The sequence below is a fragment of the Notamacropus eugenii genome, chromosome 6 (genome assembly GCF_028372415.1).
Source record: "Notamacropus eugenii isolate mMacEug1 chromosome 6, mMacEug1.pri_v2, whole genome shotgun sequence".
Lineage (NCBI taxonomy): Eukaryota > Metazoa > Chordata > Mammalia > Diprotodontia > Macropodidae > Notamacropus > Notamacropus eugenii.
Window position 1 is genome coordinate 282,749,525 of NC_092877.1, and position 27,034 is coordinate 282,776,558.

At 36.1% G+C, this 27,034-nt stretch overlaps 1 long non-coding RNA gene across 1 annotated transcript; it reads right to left on the minus strand.

Moving 5' to 3' along the window:
• Positions 1-22,212: 22,212 nt before the first annotated feature.
• On the minus strand, positions 22,213-25,174 carry LOC140511413 (uncharacterized). Its single transcript, XR_011969543.1, has 2 exons — positions 24,881-25,174; positions 22,213-22,500 (listed from the first exon to the last, which is right to left on the minus strand). It is a non-coding gene; the product is annotated as an uncharacterized lncRNA (long non-coding RNA).
• Between the last annotated feature and the right edge of the window lie 1,860 nt (positions 25,175-27,034).

The window sequence follows — 27,034 nt, forward strand, 5'->3', positions numbered from 1 at the left end:
AAGTTAAGTGACTTGTCCAAAATCATGCAATTACCTTCTTTTAAATCAATATTTCAAGACTCTTTCTAGTGTATTAAGTTTTGCAATCTCAGAATCTTGTGTATTTCATCACAATGAATCCTTTTTTAGAATAGATTTTGTTTGAACTGAATATCTTTTCCTTTCTACTGGGAACAGTGAAAGAGGACAATATCTAGTGTTATCTAGATGAGACACTACCTACTATATGCCAGGACTATACTAGGTGCTGGGGATGGAAAAGGAAAAATGAAACACACCCGCCTTCAAAGAGTTTTTATTCTATCCAGGGGAGACAATATTGAACTCATTGTCCTGAGTTACATGTAGACTAGCTGGTTAGGTAATACAGAGAGTGGCTTCTACTATTCCCTGAGTATTCTAGAGCTAACCCCAAGACACTGTAAATTCTAATACTATAATATACCAGTTCTCTCTAGTATGCTCCCTAACATCCATTAAGCAACTGAAATCATCTATCTAGCTTTAGCAAAGAGGTATTTTATAAGAAGGTATAGCAAGGATTGAGTACAACAATATCTTCCCCATTTCTTAATACTGGAGTTCACGCTCTCCTCTACATACATACTAGTCCCATGAGGACTGTAGACTGAAACGGAATATGGTTGAGAAAACGTTCTCCCTTCCTTAATGCAGTAATGTATTACTTCTTGGTCCTGGGAGTTCTTTTCTTTCTTGACAAAGTCTTCACTAAGTTTGTTTTTCTCTTGTGGCAGAGCCAATCCATGAGTTTCTTCCTTACTTAGCTTAGCTAACTCCTTCTTCCTCTAGGTTAAACAGGTTGCTTGACAGACATGTGGTTTGCTCACTGAAGTCCTTTCCAGGCTCAGATGTTCTGGTTACCAGCAGATTTTGGTACTGATTCCAGCAGTTGGGTTTTGATGGCTCTCTCAGCCTTTTGAAGCTCACCCATTTGTGAGGAAAGATATCTTTCCCTTTTCAGTTCCAACTCTGAATACTCATTTACCTTGGATGAGGGAAAATAATCACAACAGAGACAGAAGATATAGAGGCACCATGCATTCTTTTACATATGGCAGCCAGGTGGTGGGACTCCTCCCCCACTGGAAACCCATAAAAGTTCATTTAGCTTGCCTGCCACCAGGGAAAAGATTGAAAGCTTGTCTGTTCAGACCTTTTGTATGAACACTTAGTTCAAACTCAGTGGCCAACTAAAATACTGTTCATTATTGTGCTATCAATTGAGTTGGAAGATGTCAGGATCTGTGCTCTGAAGTGGGGGGAAGTGCATTAGTTGTGCCCAGAAGCAAGCTCACCAACCCTCACAAAATTTGGAACCAGGAAAGACATACTGTGCATGCTCAATGGATTGACCCCTCACCCATCCTATAAGTTATGCTTAAAATAGGTACAAGGTAACTTTGGGAGAAAAAGTAGTAGCAGCTGAGGGATAAGAAAAGGTTACTCACAGAAGATGGTGCTTGAGGTGAAACTTAAAGGAATTAGGAATTTTAATAGGTGAAGGCAAGGAAAAAGTGCATTCAAGGCATAGGAAAATTCAATGCAAAGGCATAGAGACAGAAGATGGAATGATGTTATGAGGAAATGTTATAAAGCCAATGTTTGGATAGCAGAGTATGTGAATAACGTGTGATGAGGTTTGAAAGGTAGATTTCAGCCAGGTTGTTAAGGGCTTTAAAATGTCAAACAAAGAATTTGTATATGATCCTAACGGCAATATTGAATAGGTGGGGCATGGAGTGATCAGATCTGGGCTTTAGGAAGATTGCTTCGGTACTAGTGTGGAAGATGGATTGAAAAGAGGAGCAGCTTGAGACAGCATGACTAAGTAGCAGGCTATTGCAATAGGTCAGTTGATATATGGTAAGGATTGAATTGGAATCGTGTGGTTGTACCACTGAAGAGAGAGGGATGTGTGTGAGAGATTGTGTGGGGGGTTAAAAAAGAAAGATTCTGTAACTTATTAAGCACATGGGCTGAGGGAAAATTAAGAGTTAAGGATAACAGTGAAGTCATCAGTCTAGGAGACTAATAACAGTGACATGGGAGTGAAGTTCCGGAGAGATACTAAGGCTGGGCATACAGATCTGGGAGTGATCTACATAGAGATGATAACTGAACCCATGGAAGTGAATATAGTTATCAAGTAAAAGAGTAGTCAGGCCAAACAATGTTGAAAAAACAAAATGGAATTCTTCTTGAGTCCCCCATGCACACTGACGAGGTTTTTGCTCTATTATCAAGTCAAGTTCACAGCTAGTTTACATATACCTGAGTTAAATCCTTCAGTTGACTTTTTTTTTTTTAAAGGTTGGAATGAGAAACATGGAGAAACATGTTGCACACATAGATTCCTTAGAAAGAAGTCTGTGTTTTCATGTGGCCCCTACAGGGAACCACAGGCATTCATAAGTCAGTACCAGATACAGTCTAGACATAGCCTATATTCTGAATATCTTCCATATATATTCCACAGAGAAAAAGTTACATGGTTTGCATCAGTAGTAAGCAACTTCTCTTAAACTGGATCCATGCCAATTCTTTTTTTAACCAGTTTTTAATCTCAGGTATTAGGAGCAAACATGCACAAAAGTTCTCATGAAACTAGATTTGAATGAATATACATTATTTCACTTTTAGAAGTGTCTGCTTTAATAACATAGAATTCCTCAGATTATGTTTTTATGTAGGTGTTTGATCCAGTAATTCTAATTTGTTGTGTTTCAATGAAATCACCAAGACTTCTTGAGACACGTAATTGTAATAAAGTAAAGCAATGCTATACCTCGTTCAAAAGAGAAAGCTTACCTCATACCTAAGAGAATGACTGAAAGAAAAAGAAAGGAAAATGACAAATGCTGGAGGAGATGTGGAAAAATCAGGACACTAGGTCATTTTTGGTTGAGTTGTGAACTGCCCTAACCATTTGGAGAACACTCTGGAACTATGCAGAAAGGGCTATAAAACTGTGTATACTCTTTGACCTCCTAAAGTCACTATTATGTCTGTATCCTGAAGAGATCAAGGAGAAAGGAAAAAAGAACTATATGAACCAAAAATATTTATAGCTATTCTTTTGTGGTGAAAAAGATCTGGAAACTGAGGGGATGTCCATCAATTGGGGAATTGATGAATAAGTTCTGGTATATGATTGTGACCGAATACTATTATGCCTTAAAAAATAATGACCAGGATGGTTTCAGAAAAACTTGAGAAAACTTATATTGAATTGAGTTGAACAGAACTAGGAGATCATTGTATATGGTAACAACAATATTTTAATGTTGATAAACCATGAAAGACCTGCTTACTCTGATCAATATGATTATCCAAGAGAATTCTAAAGAATTCATGATTAAAAATGTTTTCCACCTCCAGGGAGAGACAGATGAAGTCTAAATGCAGATAGGGCAAATTTTTTTTCACTCTTTCTTTCTTTCTCTTTCTTTCTTTCTTTCTTTCTTTCTTTCTTTCTTTCTTTCTTTCTTTCTTTCTTTCTTTCTTTCTTTCTTTCTTTCTTTCTTTCTTTCTTCCTTTCTTTTCCTTCCTTCCTTCCTTCCTTCCTTCCTTCCTTCCTTCCTTCCTTCCTTCCTTCCTTCCTTCCTTCCTTCCTTCCTTCCTTCTTTTTTTCCTTCTTTCCTTCTTTCTTTCAACATGGCTAATATGGAAGCGTGTTTTTCATTATTTCCACATGTATAATTTCTACCAAATTGCTTGTCTTCTCAGGGTAGGGGGAAGGGAGGAAGGGAGAGAATTTTTAACTCATAATTTAAAAAAAAGAATATTAAAAACTGATAAATAATAAATTTATTTAACAAAAGCAAAAAAACCCCAAAAAAGCTTTAATACAAGGGGAGACAAATAGAATTTTATGTCAAATATATACATATGTAAAATTTAACAAACCTGAGAGCAATAGCATAGTGGAGGTAGTGTGGTGCTGTGAATAGATTCCTGGTCTTGACATCAGTAATACTTGGATTTTAATTTCATTTCAGACAAAGTTGTATGACTCTGGATAAGTTACATAATCTCTCTCAGGCTCATTTCCTCTTGTAAAATTAGAAGGTTGTGTTTGATGACTTCTAAGGTACCTTTTAACCATAAATTGATGCTTCTAGGATCCTAAGATAATTTGGAGGGGAAGATAAAAGGAGAAAAACGTGATATTATTGTGTTCATGTTTGGTAGAGTGAGGTAAGATGCTATTGTCCCTCAATATTACCATCCACCAATGTACAATAAGTTTCTGATACAGATTACTGACAAGCTAAAAGATACAGTTATGAGGACATCAATTATTCATATATTTTGTGACAGACTCATTTAAATAAAATCAAAATATCTTTAGAAAACCAGGTGAAGCAAATTGAGGAATCTCTGAAGTTTAGGCCTTTCTTGTTATCTTGGTATCAAAATCAACATGACCTTGTATTTCTTCTTCCCTTTCCCCTCTCCTCACTCCAGATACTTTGTTTTTATTCCAAATATTGACCTGGCTTTCACTGTAAGTCTTTTTGCTTTTTGGTTGGTTTGTTTAAGTTCCTCAAGGAGGGATGTCAGAAGACATGCAGATGGTGTCCCACTTTTCAGAAAAAAAAAAGAATACTCTATTTATCTGTTCTTCAAACTATCAACTAGTGAGTTCCAAATCTATTTTTGGAAAAAAAATTGAACTGATAATTTTATTTGTAAAATGTAGAAAGAGAATCAGTGATTACCATGAATCAGTATAGATTTATTACAAACTAGTTTTACTGTGTGACATATTTTGGCAAGAAGCCTTTACTTCTATAACGTCTTATTTTTTTTTTAAGATATAAGATAGCTAGGCTGGCAGATCAGGGGAATGCTATATATATAGTTATAATAATTTGCTTAGATTTCATTAAGGTGTTTGCTGTTATATCATGTTTCTTTTTGGATATGGTGACAGAAAACAAGGTAGCAAAATGTAAAGTCATAACTGTCAACCTTTGCAAATAACCCTCTTCTACAAAATGACTGCAGAATATGCCAAATAGAATTCTGAGAGGTCTGTAGACACTGAGGTGGGGCCTGACTGGGAATGCAGCTCAGTTGAAGTATCAATAGGCATTGGTTATGGGGATGGCAGCAGTGCAGAGGGAATATAAGAGGACTGATCACCTGGCTAGAAAAAGATCTTAGGGGCCCCCATACTAGCACTGGTCATGAAGAAGCAGGGGCCCTATCTGTGTAAGAAGAAGAGCAGAGACTTGGACAAAGTGACCAGATCTCTCCATGGATAACACCACATTGGAAACATAAAAAATTATAGGCCCCCAGATTAAATTTAAGAGGAAACAAAAGGATATTTTAAAAAAAGTTCAGGCTAATCATCGCTACCAGCAGTGAGCAGAACCTCTAACATAAAGTCCAAAATCAAGAAGCAGGCTGGAAAAATGAGCAACATTCCCCCCCCCCCCCCAGAACAAACAAAGATAACTGTATCATAAAAAAATACTATGGTAACAGGGAAGCTCAAGACACAAACTCAGAAGAAGACAATGACTTGCAAAGCAACATCTACAAACAAAGCTTCAAAGGGGAAAAAAAAGCAGATTGGATAAAAGCCCAACAAGAATTACTAGAAGAACAAAAGAAAGAAAGAAGAAGAGGAAAAAAGTGATTTTAAAAATCAATTAAGAGTGGTAGAAGAGAAAAAGGGGGAAGGGATGAGGCCTATGCAAGAAAATTCTGAAAAGAGAATTATCTGCTTAGTAAAAGAGGCACAAAAATATTAAAGAAATGAACTCCTTCAATATTAGAATTGAACAAATCGTAAAAGGTACAAAACCTTACTGAAGAAAATAACCCCTTAAAAATTGGTATTAGTCAGGTAGAAGCTAATGACTCTAGTAGACATCAAGAAACAATAAAAGACAAAAGATAAAAAAGAGGAAGAAAAGTAAAATATCTCACAGGAAAAGCAGGTCAACTTAAAAATAGTTTGAAAAGAGATAATTTAAGAATTATTGGGCTACCTAAAAGCCATGATAAAAAAGTCTTAGTATTTCAAGAACTGATAAAGGAACACTCCCCAGCTACCTTAGAACCAAAAGGCAAAGTAGAAATTGAAAGAATTCATCCATCACCTTCTTAAAGAGATACCAAAATGAAAACTCCCAGAAACATTAGAGCCAAATTCCAGAGTTCCCAGATCAAGCATAACATATTATAAGTAGTAAGAAAAAGCAAACAAACAAATAATTCAAATACTGTGGAGCCACAGTCAGAATCACATTAGATTTAGCAGCTATCCAGATAAAAGACTAGAGGACTTGAAATATAATATTCTAGAAGGGAAAGGAGGTAGAATTACAAACCATTAAAACTGAGTATAATCCTGTAGTGGGAAAATGTATATGTAATGAAATAGAGAACTTTCAAGCATTCCTGATGAAAATACCAGAGGTGATAGAAAATTTGATATACAAAAGCGAGAAGCATAAAAGGAAAACATGAATGAGAAATCATAAGGGACTCCACAAGGGTAAACTGTTTATATTCCTATATGGGAAGCTGATACATGTAACCCTAAGAACATTTTCATCATTAGGGCAGTTAGAAGTTAATGTAGAGACTATGGTGTGATTCTATTATATTGGGGTGATATCAAAAGAAAAATTGAAGGGTGAGAAAGAGGGATTCCATGGGAGAAAGAGGAAGGGAAAGGAAGAATGGGAAAAATTATCTTACATAAAAGAGGAACGAAAGAGGAGAATATGGGGGAGGGAATGAGCAATGCTTGAACCATACTCTCATCTGAACTGGTAAGGAAGGAAGAGCATAGATAGATGGAAAGATAGATAGAAGGATAGATATAGATAGATGGATATAAATAGATATGTACATATGTGTATATACACATATGTTTATATGTGTATATACACATTTAGATGGGTATAAAAATTCATCTTACCCAACAGAAAAATTGGAGACAGGCAGTTGATAAGGCAGAGAGTATTTAGGAGGCAGTGCTCCAAAGCAAAACAGATTTTTGTGGAGGGGACTGAGCAAAAAAGAGAAAGATAAATAGAAGAGAATAGAAAAGAGGAAAATATACAGTTAGCAATCATAACTGTAAATAAGAATGGGATGAACTCACGCATATCAAGGAAGGATATAGAATGCAACATGTTGTTTATAAGAGACATATTTGAAACAGAAACACATGTAAAGAGTTCAAATAAGGTGCTGGAGCAGTAAATATTATACTTCAGCTTGTTAAAAAAAAAGGTGTAGTAATTGAGTTCAGACAAAGCAAAAACAAAAATAGACCTAATGAAAAATGATAATCAGGGAAATTACATTTTGCTAAAAGGTACCATAAATATTAGATTAATAGTGGTATTGAATACACATGTACCAAATGACACAGCAATGACATTCTTTAAAAAACATTAAATAACATAGAAGGAACTATAGAATAAAATTATACTAGTGGAAAGTCTCAGCTGATTTCTCTCAGACCAAAATAAATCTGAGCCATTAAATAACAAGAAAGAAGTTAAGGAGATGGAATCGAATTTTAGCAAAGTTAAATATGATAGCCTTCTAGAAAATATTGAAAGGGAATAGAATAGTGTATACCTATCTTCAGCACTGCTTGGTTCAATAGCAAAAAAAGATCACATATTAAAGGGTAAGAATCTCACAAACAAATGTAGAAAGAAATATTAAATGCACCCTTTTAGGTTCATAATGTAATAAAATTTTCATTCAATAAGAAAGACTTTGAAGCATATATAAAAATTAATTGGAAACAAAATAACGTAATCCAAAAGAATGAGTAAGTCAGAGAACAAGATACCAAAATTCATGGGATGCTGCCAAAGCTGTACTTAAGGGAAAATTTATATCTCTAAATATATGAATGAGAGAGAAAGAATAGATCAATGAACTGAATGAGTAAATAGAAAAAAAAACTAGAACCCACAATTAAATATTCCTGATTAAATACCAAAATAGAAATTCTTTAAATCAGAGAGATTAATAAAAATGAAAGTTTAAAAAAAATTAAAATAATGAAGTAAAGACAACTAAATTATTAATATCAAAAATGAAAAGGATAAATTCCCCACCATTGAAGATGAAAATATATCGATTATTAGGTGATATTTTACCCAGTTTTATGCCAATAAAACTGACAATCAAAATGAAAAGAATGAATGCTTTCAAAAATTAAGAAGTACTCATCATAATGGCAGAGGAAATAAATAATAAATGAAACAAGCCAAAAGTGATCTCCCTAAGGGGGCAAACCAAAACAAACAAACAAACAAACAAAACCCAGCACCTGAAAGATTTACAAGTGAATTCTACCAAACATTTAAATAACTCTTAATAGGACTATTATATAAACTATTTGAAAAAAATAGGTAAAGAAAGAGTCCTTCCAAATTCCTTATATGGTACAAATATGCTTTTGATACCTAAAGAGAGTAAAAAACAGAAAGAAAATTATAAACCAATTTCTGAATTGATATTAATAGAAAAATTTGTACAAAATACTAGCCAAGAGATGACAGTAGTGTAGAGATAATACACCATTACTAGGTTGGATTTATACCAGAAATGTAGACTGGTTCGGTATCAGGAAAATTATAAGCAAAATTGACTATTAAAATAAAAAAAATAACAAAAAATATTATTATATCAATAAATGCAGAAAAAACTTTTTAATAATATACAATAATCATTCCTTTAAAGAAAAGCATAGAAATAAATGGAGCTTTTCTCAAAATAAATAGTATCCATCTAAAACTAAAAGCAAGCATCTTCTGAAATGGAGTTAAACTAAAAGTCTTCCTTTCTTGGGGCTTCCTGTGTATCACACTTTGCCACACTATCTTTGCCCAGTCAGAAATGGGCCTGGTTTCCTAAAGGATTTGTGCTTACCTATATGACCATGGGTCTCTGAGCCTCAGCTTTTTTATCTGTAAAATGGAGTAAATAATATTTTGTATTACTTGGGTCATATGGGTACTGTGAGGGAAATTCTTTATAAATGTTAACTAAATAAGTATGTCATCATTATTTTTATTATCATCATCATTTTTAGTCCACAATGTTCTTGACTCCCAAGTCCTTTCAACTTAAGAGATGATGTTCTGTCTTTGGATTTGAGGTATAATTTTCCTGATGCCAGGACTGTGACCTCCCCACTAATCTTGTAGATCTGATTTTGCTGTCATATTTGAGCTCAGGCAGTAGGGCTAAAGAATGCTCAGCCTTAGAATTCACAAAATATTCTAATATATCCATTTTTCTCACTCTAATGGGATCAAGAACAGTAACAAAATAATATAAAGGGAATATATTGAGGATTTATAATTTTTATAAGACACCCAAGAGGGATAAAAATACTTTGCTACTGGAAAAGAAAAGACATATGATCATCTTTGGATATACAGATCAGTTGATGAAAAGCAATTCAAATACACTGGCAGAAATAGAATGCTTTGTCGGTAAACAGAAGAGGTACAAGGTATGATAAGTGAGAACAGGACTGTCAATGTATCATTCACAATTTAGTAGGCTAATAAAATTCATACATTAAACTTTGAAATATTAAAAATATGGTTAAAATGGAGCTGAGGATATCTGAGTACTATAATATAAGTCTGGAAATAAATATTGATATGTATCTAGAGGATTTTATTTACCATTAACTCTCATTCTCTATTGCTTTCTCTCTCTCTCTCTCTCTTGCACATGCATACACACAAGCATACACACATACATACACACATACAATTTATACATTGTTTTGTGTATTTTTTGTTTACTTCTGCTATGGTTTCAAATAAATCCTTAAGTTGTTTCTCTGGAATGCATAACAACATAGGTATTTGCCCATGCGTGTTCCTATTCTGCAGAAATGAGATAAAGTGCCCCTTATCTAGTCTCTAAGCAAAAATTGGGTGGAAAGTTTGGGCCTGTGCCAAAATGAATATGGAAAGTGAAGGACAGTATTGGATGATGACTTGTTTTGGATGGAGAGGCAAGTTTGTAGTTAGTGGTTGTGTTGAATATGGTAGCCATGGACACAGGAATATGATAGCCATTCACTAATGCAGAGAATCGTAAAACCTAAGAATTTCAGAGCTAGGAGGGAACTTTCTATGTCATTCTGTGCAACTTCTGATTTTATAGGTGCAGAAACTCAGTTTACACTCCTCTTATGCCCTCAAAATTTAAGTGATATTCCAAGGCACTATATTCCTAATTAATGGCTCATCTGGAATGAGAAGGCAAGAATCCTGATCCTTGTGTTTTATCCTTTACCTCATACAGCTTCCTCTGACATATGATAAACTTTGCTTACATCATAATTTGTTAAGCTTTTTGAAATATGATTTCAGGGCTTCTGGTGACCTAATCCCTCCCATACCTATTTTCTGATATTTGACTTAGGGATTTATCCATTTAAAGTTATGATACGTATCTTTTTTAAAGAACAACTAGGATAGGCCCAATTTAATGCAGTGCTGGAAGAAATTGAGCGTCAACTATGAGAGAAACCCAAGGTAACAAGAGAATAATTACTGAGATGAATGAGGCACAGTTCCTCCTTAGTTTACAATGCAGTAATGGTAAAACTTCTATTACACCTCATCAAGTATGATACCTTGGAAATTTGGGTGCTTCCATCATAAAGCAAATGAAGAATTTGAGCACGTTTTAAAAGTGAGGAAGAGGGTGAATACATGAGTGGGATATGCATAAATAAGACATCAGGAAGAACTTGGAATTTAGCATGGTGGTAGAAGGGGAAAGGATACAGAATGGCCCTCAAGGTTGTTAAAGGCCAAAGTTCTTGTCCTTTAGAATTCTACTTTAAGGCTAATCAGGCTGTCCTTCACAGATGTGAAGAAGACTATTCCACAGGAACTTAGGTTGCAGTGATAAACTATCTATGTATGGGACAAGGTGAATAAACTCAACTCTAATTTTGAAGAATGCTTGGGCAAAGTGAGGCTGTATTATTACTATTATTATTATTAGTTATTATATCTTCTTTTTTGCAAGTTTAAACCAATAAATATTTATCAACCATCACCTACATGCTAAGAATGGTCAGCGATTACTTGGATGCTGTAACTGATAGAAAAATAAAAAGACCTGACTTTTCTAGAGATCTACCAGTCTATGTGAGAAAATGAGATATATGCATGAATACTACAATATTCCAACATATTCATGATCTTATATACAGCAGCATTTCCTCTAGAAATGTAGCTTACAGTCTGTCCAGGCCCGCCCCTCATGTATGACAATCAGGTCAACACATAATTTGCTAGATGAAGATGAGGTCACTGCACAATCTTTCTTATATTTTCTTATGATTTTGAGGGTTGCAATGACCCATATAAAATATTTACAAGATATTCCTTGTTTTTGTTATATGATTGGACCATCTTCCTTTTTAGTTGTACATTTATTTTATTCATCCTTTACATAGCTTCCCTTCCCCTGCTTAGTTCCTTATTTATAATGTGTGATGGCCTGCTCACATATACCATGACCTACTTCATTACCTGTGTGAAGTAACCTACAAGAAATTTTAAATAAAAATTAAGAGGTATGTTATTAATACCTAAATCATGTTGTATAGGTAAGATGGCAATCAAAATAGGATCTTTTACTGTTTTTGTTTTAGTATAATCAACTGCCTCTGATTAAATCTTGTTTTTGTCAAATAAGAGTCTTCGCAAGGAGTAAAGTGCAGAACAAGAGTTTTTGTAACTAGAAATAGTATATGTATTTGTATTGTTAATTATTTTAATGTGATTAAAGATCTTTCCCATCCATTGGTGGGCCTGCTCATCGTGGGAAGCTTGACTAGAGGAGTTGTTTTGTAGGAGAGTCCTAAGTACCTTGTGTTTTATTCCAGTGAGGCCCTGAGCCAAAGAGCTGTGATGCCCTGTGGTTCTAAAAAAGGTATAAATACTCTGAATTGAGGTTTTACTTTGGGGCTTAGTTTTTGCAAGAGGGTTTGAGTCCCAGATGAGGATTCTGGGAAGCTGCTAATGAGTCCCCTCCCTACACACCCAGATGTTGTGTTTCCCTCACTGGTGACAATGGTCAGATAGTTGGGGCCCAATTGTCTATTGAATTCAGGCAGAGGAAGCCATGTCTATTGATCTTTTGATTTCTGTGTATTTTCTTTGAAATTCAGGATGCTGACTCCCTGAACTAACTGAATGATATATGTACTTGGTTAAAGGAATGATACATGTGCTTGAATAAAGTTATTGTGTGTGAGTCAGAGACCACAAACTCAAATAAAAATCCAAGACTTCTCAAGGTAGAAGCAAAGCAAAAAGATTTTATTACGAACTCACAAGAAAGGGCATCTCCTCTCTGATAGGTGATCAGGAGAGTGAGGCCATTACAGAAGGCAAAAATAGAGATTATATAGCCCTAATGCAGATCCCACCCCTCCCCTCACTGGCCTTTTACTCCCATTGGCTGGGAGGCAGGCTCATAATCTAAACGTGACAGTCTACCTTGTGAATAGGGGACAAGGTAGCAGCGGAATAACCAATGCACATCATGTTGATGTGGATGTTGATGTGGCAACCCAAGGGCAGGGGAGTTGTGTTATGCTGATATGACAACCCAAGATGGGGAGTGTAAGTTTCATATTCCCAAAAGTCATATGATTTCTAGGAAACAGAAGGCCTAACCATCTACTAAAAGCCTATTGTTAAGCACTGAGAAGTCTTCACTAACTTCATTCCATTCAATTGTTAAATTAAAACTCTTCAAAGTTGTTTTCCTTTTATGTATGTAGATCTAGGAGCGTATTAGCTCTATCTACTGAACTTCAGAGGAAAAGAAATATGGAAAGAGCCAAGGAACAGGTGAGAGTTGTGTTGGCCTGGGGGAAAATACCATAGGATGTAAGCCATGTCAGAGAATTTGAAGTTTTCAGTAAGGAGAAAAGGACAAAAAATGGGAATTAAAGGTCATAAAATGTCTTTTTCCTTTAGCTTCTCATGTAGGACTGAGAGATATGAACTGAGCCTGGTCTAGGGTGATCTGTACCCTGTCCTTGCTGATACAAAGGACAATGAATGAATGAATGAAAAAGCATTTATTAAGTTCTTAGTATGCGCTATCCATTGTGCTAAGTACTGATAATACAAACGCAAAAAACAAAACAGTCTCTACCAGGGGTGGGGAACCTGTAACCTCAGGTGGCCCTCTAGGCCCTCAAGTGGGCCCTTTGACAAAATTTGAATTCGGTCAAAAGGCTGCACTTGAGGACCTAGAAGGCATATGTGACCTCAAGGCCACAGGTTTCCCACCCCTGGTCTACTCTCAAAGATCTCACACTCAAATTGGGGGAGACTACATATAAAAGAAAGTTAAATTATATTAAGAGTCAAGAAGTCCCCAGGGGCAGGTGCTAAAGCTCTGGGGTGTTTAGGTCACATTAATAATCATTGATGATGTTCAACTCAAAAAATAATTGATGCCAGAGAGTCACATATTGGCATAGAAAACCACAAATGAACATTACATGTTTCATTGTATTTTTATCTATTTTGTTAAACATTCTCCACTTAAATTTAATCTAGTTCAGGGACATTTGTAAGCTGCTACCTGTTGTGTCAGCTGGTGGTTCATTTTCCGCCTGTGTTTGCCATGATGTAGAAGCAAGGCCAATGGTAAGACCTAGAGGTACTGAGGATACAATAGCTTGGTAGAATATCTAGAGGTCCTCCATCTCACCAGAAGGATTGTAGTCAGTGACTCCTATCTTTCCAAAGTATGTGGGCAATCAAGGAGCTCAGATGAGTTCTAAAGGAATGCTTGTAACAAGGAGGGGCTCAAGGGGGAGAGCAATAAGGAAAGAGACCTGGGCCTGAGAACACAGCAGTGAGTGGGAATGCAATAAGGACTTAGAATACCAAACCATGGAGTTTTAGAAATGGCTGACACTTTTCCTCTATTAATCTGTGGGATTGTAATTTCTGAATCTAAGCATCCTATGGGTATTTCTAAACTCCTGAGCTTTGAGGTAAAGCTACAGATTATATGAAATTGAACTTCCCATTCTTAGAGTTGCTGCTGAAGGCTGGTTAGTTTGGTGATTGATTTAACATATTTAGCTTTTATTTCTATTTCATTCATAGCCATGAGGAAAGAATTGTAACCACTTAAACCATACAAGTACAGTTGACTCTACCTAAAGGCAACAGCAAAGGGAAAAGGGTACAGTTTTCTTTCCTACTGATAGAAGGGCCACACAAGCCATAAAATTCTAATTGGACAAACTCTAACATAGCACACCCATGAGAAAAATGTTGCCCTGTACTGAATGGGGCAGAGCTATGGAATAGAAGAAACTGACAGATATGAAAATGCTTGAAAATTTTGTAGGGAAGATGTTTGAACACTGTCTGAAGATGCAGGTAAGTGTATGTACAAGAACCAGGGCAGTCAGAGAGAAAAGAGTAAGCAGGAAACAGCTAGTACAAAGAAGGACTCTGCTTGGACAAATTATGGTTCTTCGAAGGTGAGTTATTCTTGGACACTATCTGGCAAAGTTCCATTTGTGACCTCAATAGAATATGCCAGGAAGACATTACTGTGGGTGACTGAAATGCAGAAAGGAAGAACACTGGATTCTCTTAAGACAGCATCCAATCTGGCATACAGTCTGAAATCAGAGGAGCATGATGTCACAGTTTTTCAATGTTCATGAAGGTTATCCTCCACAGAGTACTAAGGGATCATATGATGAATTCACTATTTACAAATACACTCAAACAGATGCTCTAGGTTTACAAGGACAGGGCAAAATACATGCCTTAACCTGATGTTCTTCTTGTAAGTGTCCCAATGTATTTGATGTCTGGTCCTACTATTTGTGAGAAACTACGCAAATCATGTACCCTCTCTATATCAAAGTTATCTCATCTATAGAATGAGGGGATTGGACTAGATCACCTCTAAATCTATAATCCTACCATCTTTTTTTGTGAATAATAGTCTAGTTTAATTTTTTTCTAATCTTTTGACATCTTTATTTAGAGTTTTGAGTTTCAAATTTTATTCTTCCCTCTCTCTAGCCCCCACCCCTCCCTGAGACAGCAGACAATCAGATATAAGTTATACATGTACAATTGTGTAAAACATTTCCATATTAGCCATTTTGTACAAGAAGACAAATAAAAAATGAAACTGAAAAATAACATGCTTTTTAGTCTGTATTCAGTCAATTTAAGTTCTTTGTAAGCAGATAATATGTTTCACCATTCATCCTTTAGGATTGTCTTGGATCATTGTATTGCTGAGAATATCTAAAGTATTCACAATTATTCATTGAACAATGTTACTATTATAGTGTACAACGTTCTCTTGGTCCTGCTCAGTTCAGTATGCATCAGTTCATCTAAGTTCTGTTTTTTCTAAAATCGTCTTGCTTGTCATTTCTTATTGCACATTAGTATTCTATTACAATCATATACCATAGCTTTTTTATCCATTCTCCAACTCAATTGCCCAACTAATGGATAGTCCTTCAATTTTTAATTCTTAGCCACCACAAAAAGAGCTGATATAAATATTTTTGTACAATACATTCTTTTCCCTTTTTTTAGATGTCTTTGGGATATAGACCTAGCAGTGGTATTTCTGGATCAATGGGTATACACAATGCCTTTTGGGCATAGTTCTAAATTGTGCTCCAGAATAATTGAATCAGTTCACAACTCCACCAGCAATTCATTAGTGTTTCAGTTTTCCCACATCCCTTCCAACCTCTATGATTTTCCCTTTTTGTCATATTAACCACTCTGATAGGTGAGAGGCGGTGCCTCCAAGTTGTAATTTGCATTTCTTTGATCAATAGTGATTTAGAGCACTTTTTCATATGCATATAGATAGCTTTGATTTCTTGTATTTTTATAAATTTGACTCAGTTCTCTATATATTTGAGAAATGAGACCTTTATTAGAGACACTTGTTACAAAATTTTCTTCCAGTTTTCTGCTTTCCTTTTCATTTTGGTTGAATTGATTTTGTTTGCATAAAAACTTTTTAATTCCATATAATCAGAGTGATCTATTTTACATTTTGTAATGCTCTCTATCATCTCTGGCTTTTCATTCTTCCCTTATGCTTAAAACCCAAAAGATAAACTTTTCCATACTCTTTTAATTTGCTTATGGTATCACCCTATATGTATAAATCATTTGCCCATTTTGATCTTATCTTATTAGGTGTGAGATGTTTATGAGTTCATCCCATTCACATTTATAATTATGACAATTGTGCATTTCCTTCTATACCATCTTTCATTTGCTTATCCATCCCCCCTCTCTCTTACCCCAACTCTTTCCCTCCTCACAAGTGTTTTACTGTTGGTCACTGCCTTTTCCAATATATCCTTTCTTTTATCATCTCCACTCTCACTTCTATTATCCCCTCCCTTTTTTGCTTCCTTATAGGGTAAAATAGATTTCTTTATCCAACTGAGTGTATGTTATTCCCTCTTTGAGACAATTTTGATGAAAGGTTTAAGCTTTGTTCACCAGCCTCTTTCCCCATCTTCCCCTTCTTTATAATAGCTCTTTCAAGCCTCTTTTATGTAGGATAATTTACCCCACTGAATCTCCTCCTTCTTCATCCAATGCAATTTTCTTTCTTCACCCTTTATTTTATTTCTGGGGTATCATCCCATGAAATTCACCTTATATCCATACCCTCTGTTTATATATACTCCTTCAAGTTGCTCTTATAGTAATAAACCTGTTAAGCGTTACGAATATTATCTTGCCATATAACAATATAAAGTTTAACCTTATTGAATTTTTTATATTTTCTCTTTCTAGTTTCTTTTGCTCTTTCTTTCTTTTCCTTCCTTCCTTCCTTCCTTCCTTCCTTCCTTCCTTCCTTCCTTCCTTCCTTCCTTCCTTCCTTCCTTCCTTCCTTCCTTCCTTCCTTCCTTCCTTCCTTCCTTCCTTTCTCTCTTTCTTTCTTTATTTTTTGACCATTTTATGTTTCCCGTGAGACTTGTATTTTGAAGTCAAAATAACTATCACTCTAATTTCTTTGCCTTCCCATATATAATATTCTAAATCCTCTTGTTTTTTATTGTGGAACCTGCCAAATCCTGTGTAATTCTGATTGTAGCTCCCCAATATTTGAATTGTTTCTTTTTGGCAGCTTGCAATATTTTCTCCTTGATCTATGAGCTCTGGAATTTGGTTATGATATTTCTGGGAGTTTTCATCTGGGGATCTCTTTCAGGTGGTGATCTATGGATTCTTTCAATTTCTATTTTTGCTTTCTTATATATTTAATATATTAGGCAGTTTTCTTTGATAGTTTCTGGAAAGATATTGTCCAGGCTTTTTTTTTAAATCATGGCTTTCAGGTAGTCCAATATTTCTTATATTATCTCTCCTGGATCTATTTTCTAGGTCAGTTGCTTTTCCAATGAGAAATTTCACATTTTCTTTTCTTTTCTTTTTTTACCTTTTTGATTTTGTTTTAGTGTGTCTTCATTTCTCACAGGGACATTAGTTTCCACTTGTTCAATTCTAATTTTTAAGGAATTATTTTCTTCATTGAGCTTTTGGATTTCTTTTCTCATTTAGCCAATTTTATTTTTAGGGAGTTATTTTCCTTAGTAAATTTTTGCATAATTTTTCCCATGCTATTGACTCTTTTTTTTTTTTTTTTGTGATTCTCTTGCATTACTCCAATTTCTTTTTCCAACTTTTCTTCTACTACTCTAATTTGCTTTTCAAAATCCTTTTTAAACTCTTCCAGGAATTCTTTTTGAGTCTGAGGAAAAATTACATTTTTGTTTGAGGCTTCTCATATAGCCATTTTAATACTATTATCCTCTTCTAGATTTATGTCTTGATACTCCCTATCACTATAGTAACTTTCAACAGAAAAGCTATTTTTTGTTTGTTTATTTGTTTTTTGGCTCATTTTTTTCTGCCTTTTTTTGTGACTTGACATTTTTATGTGAGAGTTGGCCTCTTGGTCCTCTACTGTCCCAAGGTTTTCTGCTGGTGATCTGGGTCTTATTAATGGCTTTCACTGAGATTCAGGCCTCAGGGTTTGCTTTCTCTGGAGGGTCAGCTTCTCTTCTGGCTTGTACTAGGATGTAGGGCCTCCCTGTTGGCCTCCCCTGAATGTAGAATTTAGCTGCTGGTCTGCCCCAGGGATGGGCCCTTGCCACTGGGTTGCTATGGAAACAGAATCTCTTTGTTAGCAGACCTTAGAGGAATAATTTTGTTGCTGGTCTTCCTGAAGGGTGGGACCCTGCTGCTGGGTTGCTATGGAAACAAGGTCTCTCTGCTGGTAGGCCCCAGGGGCAGGGGTCTTGCTGATGGATAGCCCAGGGAAGGGGCTTCTCTACTGGTGTGCGATGGTTTCAAGGTCTGACTAGTGGCTTGTTCGAAGGTGGAAGGTAGCAGGGGTGGGACCTTATTATGTTGCAAAAACTGCTCACTTGCCTAGGGGGCTCTTGATTTACCGGAGGGCAGGGATTTACTGGTGGAGTGCCCTGGCTTAGAGCCTTGCTACAGGCCCCCTGCTGTGAGGCTGACTGCTGCTACAGCCCTTGGACCAGGCTCCCCTTCCATCCCAGTGAGATAGACCTCTCCTGTGAACTCCCTGCACCCAGATCATTTCTGAGGTGGTTTTCTATTTGTTTGGAGGGAATTTGGAGAGGCATTCAGAGGGTTCCTTCCCTAGTCTGCCATCTTGGCATTGGAAGTCCAACCTATGAACTTTAACACAGGCATTCGGTTCATTCATTTTTCAATTGTGTCTGACTTTTAATGACCCCATGGACCCTGTTCTTGAGATTTTCTTGGCAAAAGATACTGGAGTGGCTAACCATCTCCTTCTCCAGTGGCAAATAGGTTAATTGACTTGCCCAAGGTCACACAACTAAGAATTGCCTGAGGCTGGATTTGAACTCAGATTTTCCTGATCCTAAATTCAGCACTCTGTCCACTGCTTTACCTAGCTGCCCTAACACAGGCATTTTGGAAACAATAAAAAGAGTTTAGATGCCTCCTCAAGGTTGCAGTTAACATTTTCCTTGTTACAGAGTGTCATTATTGCCCAGACTTTTGTGTACTATGCCCACAACCTCAGACAATTTGCATTAGACTTTTATTCAGGATGCATGCAAGTTGGGAAGCATCTAAATTTATTTCCCCCATATACACATAGGGAAACCAATCTAGGTAACCAGACCCTTTATGAACGTACTCTGCAAAAACATGGTCTCATTGGTCTTCTCTGCTTGTTCTGATTTTAAATATTACCTTTAGGTACTTCAAGAATGAGAGAAGAAGTTGATATTCACATTCACTTCTATGCTACCTTATCTCTCTTTTTTGCCACAACACAATATAGCCAAGAATGGGCCTTTAGCAGAAAGATGTTTAGGAGGAATTTTGTCTAATTTTAGTATTTTGTATAGTGGAATGTTATTAATTAATGGAAGGAATTTAAGAAGCAGTGGTGGAACATATACAGTAAGTGTTAAGAGAAGAGGAGAAGAGGATTTGATCTGGAAAATCTGGGGTAATAACCTAATAACTTAATAGTAAGTTATTCCTTGATTCCGTTTCCTTCACTGTTGACACTAGTCTGAGGATGGAATCAAAAAAGGATGGAATTTTATAATAATGGAGGATTGAGATTCAACATTATTGACTTCTATATTGATCTGAAAGCTGGAGGAAGAGCTGTAAACTCCTGGAGACCTTTTTCCTAGGAGTTACTGTGAGGGGACCTTGGCCTTGCCCCTTGCTCTTGGACCTGCCTTTGAGAGATGCGCATTAATGTATGCTTTTGCTTTCACCTTTGAAAAGGAGAAAGTAGTACATTTTCTGCCTCAATCAGATAGCTCTACCCCAATCTAGGAGCGTCTTTCCTTCCTTCCAAATAAACAGATTCTACCTTTTCCCTCCTTTGTCCTCTCCCTACCCTATCACCCAGGGACTTATTATCTGTTGAAAGAGATTCAGAATGATTTCATTAGCAAGGATATTTTCCAAAAATTAATTGAAGACATTAAAACTGCTAAATACAGTGTTGGAGAGATTGCATTCCAGATGTAATTTGTGAAGAACAAACTTCATTAATAGTAAAACACGTCAGGTAAGATCACATGTAAATGATCAAATAACTGCTTTTCAGCCTGACTCCAAAATGTGGAGTGTGGCAATTATGTTTACCTTTACTGCATTCTAGCTACCTTATGGTATGGGATGCCCAGGGTGGGCAATACTTATTGGGGGAGGGCTGTCATTGAAGAAAGAAAGCTGGAAGTGGATTTTATTGGCAATGTTATTATATCAGAAAGATGGCATTCCAGTGTAATGATACAGCATTTTTCTGGTATAATCTGAATTTATAAAAATTTTTTTGAAAAAGCACTGTTGGACTTTAAGACCTTATATGAATCATATGATCTATGTTCAATAAAGTTAGTGCTAGAAGGACCTTAGAGGTCATGTAATACAACCCCCTTAATTTTTCACATGAAGTAAATCAAGGTCAATAATAATAACTTTTTTCAATGCCCCACAGGTAGTAAATATCTAAGGGAAGATATGACATGACCAGGCCTGACTAATACTAGTCCTCTACCTACTACGATAGTATAAAAAATGTTCATTTTGCTCTATAGCTTAAGGAGAAGCTAACCTTAGGCCACTGAGAAGTTGACCTTCAAAGCCAGTATGTAGCTCTGGGGAAAGAAAAATGCTGAACTAAAATTCAATATGAAAAATTGTGAGTTTTCTTGCAGACCTTTTTTCTTCCAGTACTGCTGTAGTACTTCCTGGAACATGGCAGTGTTTGAAGAATTGAAGTTGTAATTCTCCAAAAGGAGAATAGAGAGGTTCATGGTGGGCTTAGGTAGTATGTCCCATTACAAGTCATTATTCAGGAGATGTGTAAGGGATATCATTCAATATGTGATCAGGAAAAAAGTTTAAAAAGCTAGAGTAGCCATATGACAAGCACTGGGGATAACTAACAGACAGTTCTTGTGTTCCACTGGTATGCATATGATATCAAGATAATGTTCCAAAATCCCTCTAATGTTGGCTGGATTCCCTATGGCAAACTTGTGGGATGACTTGGAAGAGAGTTAATTACACTGAATGTCAAAATGTGGATAAGCTATAGTTGGCACTGTTGAAAGGAATAATATCCATATTAAGGAGACCATAGATAGATCCATAGGCTTATTGGTGTATGAGTATATTGCAGTATGGCAGAGGAAAGATGAAATGACTGAACTTTGACTGGAATGACTAACAAAGGTTCCAGTGTTATATCAATGTATGATGTGATGAATGATAATTGCCTATCAAATCAGGACGAGTAGCCTTCCTCAGCTTTAGCATTGGACTCTAAATATGGGAGACATACTTTTATGCATTAAAAACAATTAATCAAATAAGACCAATTAAAGAAAACAATTAACCAGGATACACAATTAGGTAATCTGAATATTAATTGGAGGAAAGATTAGGGATTGTCCAAGTTGGGAGGGAGAAAACCAACAAGAGCATTCCCTGAAATCAGAAAAAAAGAGCTATCCCACTCCCCTCAAGTGTCTGTATTCAATCAATGGAACATAGACTAATTAACCAGTATGGGACCAGTTTTCAGATAAGACATATGGATTGTGTGAGATGTACAATTGTGATAAAACTCCCTGCATTAATCCTCAGATCTGATTGGGTTCCTGGTTAGTATAACCAAAGGCCTTAGTTAAAGGTCTCTAAGCAGCAGGTAGAGGTGGTCCACTTTCCCAGCCACTCAGAGCTAGTTTTAATCAATGCAACAAAATCTTCTTACAATTCTTGTGAATGAACAATTTTTTTTCTTAGAAGATAAAAATTGGACTAGATGTATAATTGAATAAAAACTAAACTAGCTTTGGAACTGAGTCACAAGGTGGAGTCAGTGTGGTTCACTCAATTTTCACTACAACTTCTTGTTGTAACGCCCTCAATTCCCCCCTTTTATTCATGGGGAGTAGCAGTGTACTCCTCTCTCCCATCTATAAGCCAAATCTGTAAGGTTTTTCATATATTCATAATCAGAATTATATAAATCAGGCTGCAGATCAAAGTACTTAAAGGGCTTACAATGGACTAATTTTGAGAAGTGAGATTTACTTGTCACCAAATTAGCCAAGGAAACGTAAACATAAACATGATGAAACAAAAAATCAATAATGTTAATCATCAGTAGTAACTAACATCCAGTTTCCTTGTATTCTAGGAACTCTCTCCCAATATTCATTTTGAGTTCCGGATGTCTCTTGTAGTAGTCTGGTCTCTGGAGATCTTCTCCTGGGCATTCTGGAATAGACCCCATACTTGGGCAGCTCTTAAGGAGGCTCTGCTTCTTGTAGAGGTTCCTAGGTAATTCTGCAAAAGTCTGACAGTAACAAGATTTTAATGCCATTTAGTACAATGTAGTAGAATATAATTACTCCATTAGCCACTCCTAACACATCAGCCATTAAAAGACACCAAAGTTATTGGAATGGGTTGTACCTATTGTGGGTAATTAAGTTGTTTAGGAAATGTTCTAAAATACTGTATTATCTCTTTTGCCAACAGATCATCATTATTATCAAATGATCACCTCAAATACCCCACTTCCCCCCTTCTAAAAACAGAGAAGATAATATATCTAAAGTGTTTGGCCAATCTTAAAGTGCTAAGTAGATATTAGACATCCTCCTCTTCCTCTTCATCATTACTACTACTACTACCACCACTACTACTACCACCACCACTACCACCACTACTACCACCACTGCTAACACCACCACCACTACCACCACTACTACCACTACTACTACTACTACCACTACTACCACTACTACTACTACTACCACTACTACTGCTACTACTACTACTACTACTACTACAATATATACTTTGATGTTTCAGTGGACCTTAACAATATGAGTATGTCATGCAGTGATATAGATGATGACTCATAGATCGCTTCTCATTAAGCTTGACTTGTTCATGGCCTTTGAGAAATCTTCAGTGAGTTCACTCAATGTGTTGGATGGGGGGAGGGACATCCTCAAATTCTCATAATGTAATGTGTGTATCAGTATAAACTTTGGGATATCACTTTGCTATACCTTGCTCTTTCTACCTGATCAATCTGCCTCCTTTTACTCTCATACTTCTCTTTTATTGCTTTTTGCACACAAATTGTATAGTGTCTAGGGGCTCAATAGTAGTTGGCTTGCAACTTTTAATCTAGGGTTAAAGTAGAATCTATTTATTGCATTATCATCCCTTAACACATTTATCATAAAAAACAATTGTTATCAGCAGGACTGATTTGTGACCAGCACATATAAATTATAGATTATGCTGAAATTAGCTTCATATAAATAGATAAATCTTATGCAAAATAGCATCTTTAAATGGAAAATTTACTTTTTAACACTAAAGCTAAAGATACCATCACACTCAGAGGAGAATGGCCTTGTATTCTCTTTTCAAATAACAGATGCTAGGCTTAGAATTTGCAAGTCACAGGTCAGTAGATAGGCTAAGACCGCAGAATTGTACCCTTACCTCCAGTAGCAATGTGGTAGCACTGATGGTTTTGGCGGTGCAGAGGAAAGTAGAAGAGAATATAAATATACTTCCTGGATAGTCCTGTACATGCTAAATTTAACTGCTTAAAATGCTTCCTCTTTTTTTAGACTTATTGCCTTGACAGAAGGTGGGGGCAAAAATCATGTTGGAGTGTGACTTTAATTCCATCTTCCCTCATGACACCAATCCAAAACAGCTAGAAGATAAAGAGGTGTGATTGCTAATTGGGTTAATACCATTGATTTCTAAGCAAGCAGTTCCTTAGCACCATGTGTTTTTATTTGACTAATTTTTGGTGAGTGAATCTTTTCTCTAAAAAACAAAATAAAACAAACAGCAGTTCTGTCTGATGCTGGCCATTCGGAATCTAAATTTCTTGTGGAGAAGCCAACATGACTTTAATGACATACTATATAGAACATGGTGGAGTGGACTGAGTGTTGGATTAGATTCATGAAGACCTGGCTTTAATCCAACCTCAGAAGCTTACTTGGCCGTCATTCAACCTCTCACAAACTCAGTTCGGGGATAAAAATAGCAACACAGGATAATAAATAGAAAAGTTTGCCTTAGATTTAGGACAATCAGGGTTCAAGTCCAGCCTTTGAGATATACTGATTATGTGATTCTGGGAAAGTCCTTTAACCTCTTTATACCAAAGGCAACTCTCTAAGACCATACATGAAGGAGTAGCTGGCAATGGTTGGCGTAAACCTATAACTATGAGGCAGGTCTAGTTTTAAAACAAAACTTCTTATAGGGTTGTTGCTAGGTTTAAATGAGATAATAAATAAACATATATAAATATGTATTATATGTATAAATATATAAATATAATAAATATATACAAATATGTATAAATACATAATATACATATAAAAATGTATAAATGTGATGTGTAAGTTTTAAAGTGATATTTACATGTTAACTTTAAAAAATATTATTCCTGTTGCTTGTAGTATTATTTTATTTCTCAAAAGTAAAATATAGGGAGTTCTTAATAGGAAGCAAAATAATGGGTCTATTTTTTTTCAGAATAATAATATTTACCATTCCCTATTTGAGATCTTTGATCCAAAACCATATGCTTTATTCTGTCTTCTCCTCATTATTACCATAGTTTCAGTCCTGCATTTTCATTAAAGTGATTTTCATTACTAAGTCCTTGATGTAAAAAAAGAAGTTACCTTCGTCTTCCTCATCTTCTGTTGTTTATTCCGAGATCTGTAGGGTGAGCAGAGTTATTTTATTTCACCCCAAATGCAGAAATGAGTTCCGAATCAGGTTGTTAAGATATTCCTGAGAATCTAGGAACTGTTTAAACAAATGTTAAAATACACGAATTCCAGAATTCCACCATTATGAAGCTGCTAATCAAAACCCTTGTTGTTTGTACATGGATCTGACATCATATCCATGTAGCATGATTTCTATTGTCAATCAGAAGCCTGCCCTGAGACGAGCTTGACAGAGGATGCATCTAAGGGAGGAGTTTTGACTGTCAGCAGAGAGATTGCCCACAACCAAAACAGAAACCAGACTGTTTTTGAAATGACACTGCCAGAGACTGATTTGGTTGTCACTGGTATTTCCCCTTGGGGACAGAGTCTCAGAGCTGAATTTGTATTTTAAGAAGATAATACTAGAAATCCTATTCAGTGTCTTAATTATGTATTCATATTCGGTTTATTCACCTGAAGCCCTTGAGGTGGAAGTCACTTTAGTTGGGACAAAAAAAAAAGCAAAAAACCAAAACAAAAAAAAAAACAAGGTGGCTACAGAGTGAGAGAGAGACAGACAGAGACAGGGAGAAAGAGGGAGAGAAGGAGAAGAAAGAGACAGACAAAAAGAAAGAGAAAGAGCTTTTTTAAGGTTCAAACAACAGTAAATATAATTCATATAAAGAAAGATGCTTTTTAGACCTGCAAAAGATGTCACACTCTTAATGAAATTCTCAGTGTTCAAAGAGTGTCAGACTGAAGGTCTGGAAGTAAAAATGAAGGTATCTACAAAATTAAGCTAGAGTATCTAAAAGACCATTGGGTACATTGACAGATACCAAGGTATTCATCTGCAGGGAAGGTTTTGTTACCTAAGATTTAGAAAGGAATTGATGACTAGGTTGGTTTGGATGCAAAAGCATAATTAGAGGGCACTCCTTCAGGCTTCCTTTATTGGATTTTCTCTAGGTATAGTAACTTGACACTCTTTTGTGCTTCAGTGAAGCTTTACATTCTTCCTGTAGGGGGTCCAGATCAGAGGAGGGGGTACAGAATGCTCCACTTCCACAAGACACCCTGGTGTGAAACATAGCTTTGCTGGGAAAAAATAAAAACAACAGTTTGGAGAAGAAATGAATTTTAGAAATTAGAGAATAGCAGTACATTTTCCAAACTAGTTTTAAGCTCTTTACTTTATACACACACACACACACACACACACACACACACACACACATTACTTATACACAGAAGAAAAGCATTTAAGGGGTAGGGAGGAAATTAAAAAAAAATGTATTGTATTACGTCTTTGGAAAAAGTGGGCCTAGCAGAGCTGTAACTAGAACTTGCTGTACCTGAGAAAAATCAACTGAGGAAGAAAGGAGTAGAAGACAATTCACCCCAGATAACACTGGGCTCTGAGAAGGAAAGGCTTATTGCTAGAAAGTCCTGCTCATGTTCGTATGGTGTAATCATTGTCATCTGACTTTCATATATGAGAGGAACTGGATAGGGAAAGTCACAGGCAGAGGATGGCATGGTAGTGGAAAGGTAGTCCATGGAAGTTGAACTTTGGGGGATAGAATGGCCCATAGCTGGGCAAGAGAGCAGGGGTGGTTATGCTGTGTGGCAGAGACTGCTGGAGGATCACTAAGGGGAAACAATACCCCTGGATGCTTCCTTTGAATGCAGTCGCTATTCCCCCAATTTATTTATAACTCTGATGATCTGGTGATCTATCATCTCCATGACATTTAGCAGTAGGGCACCCATACTGTGGGGTCTACTCACTCCCAAATCCCTACATGGGCAGCATCTATACAATCTAGGACATAGTTCCCTCTCCTGGTGCAACCGAACCCAGGTTTGAATACCTCTTTGTAACTGTTACTACACCAGTAACCATGAACGCAGCAGTTATTCATGAATTATTGAATGAATAAATGGATGCATGAACGCAAGGCAAGGACACAATGATAATTACTATATAGATTTGAAAGTATATTTATTACTTAGTTGTTTGTGAAACTTTTAAACAACTATACCACTTCCCTCAATAATAGTAAACAAAGGATTTAGTAATCTTATGAAAGCAAAGAATTATCTCAGAGATGACTAAAT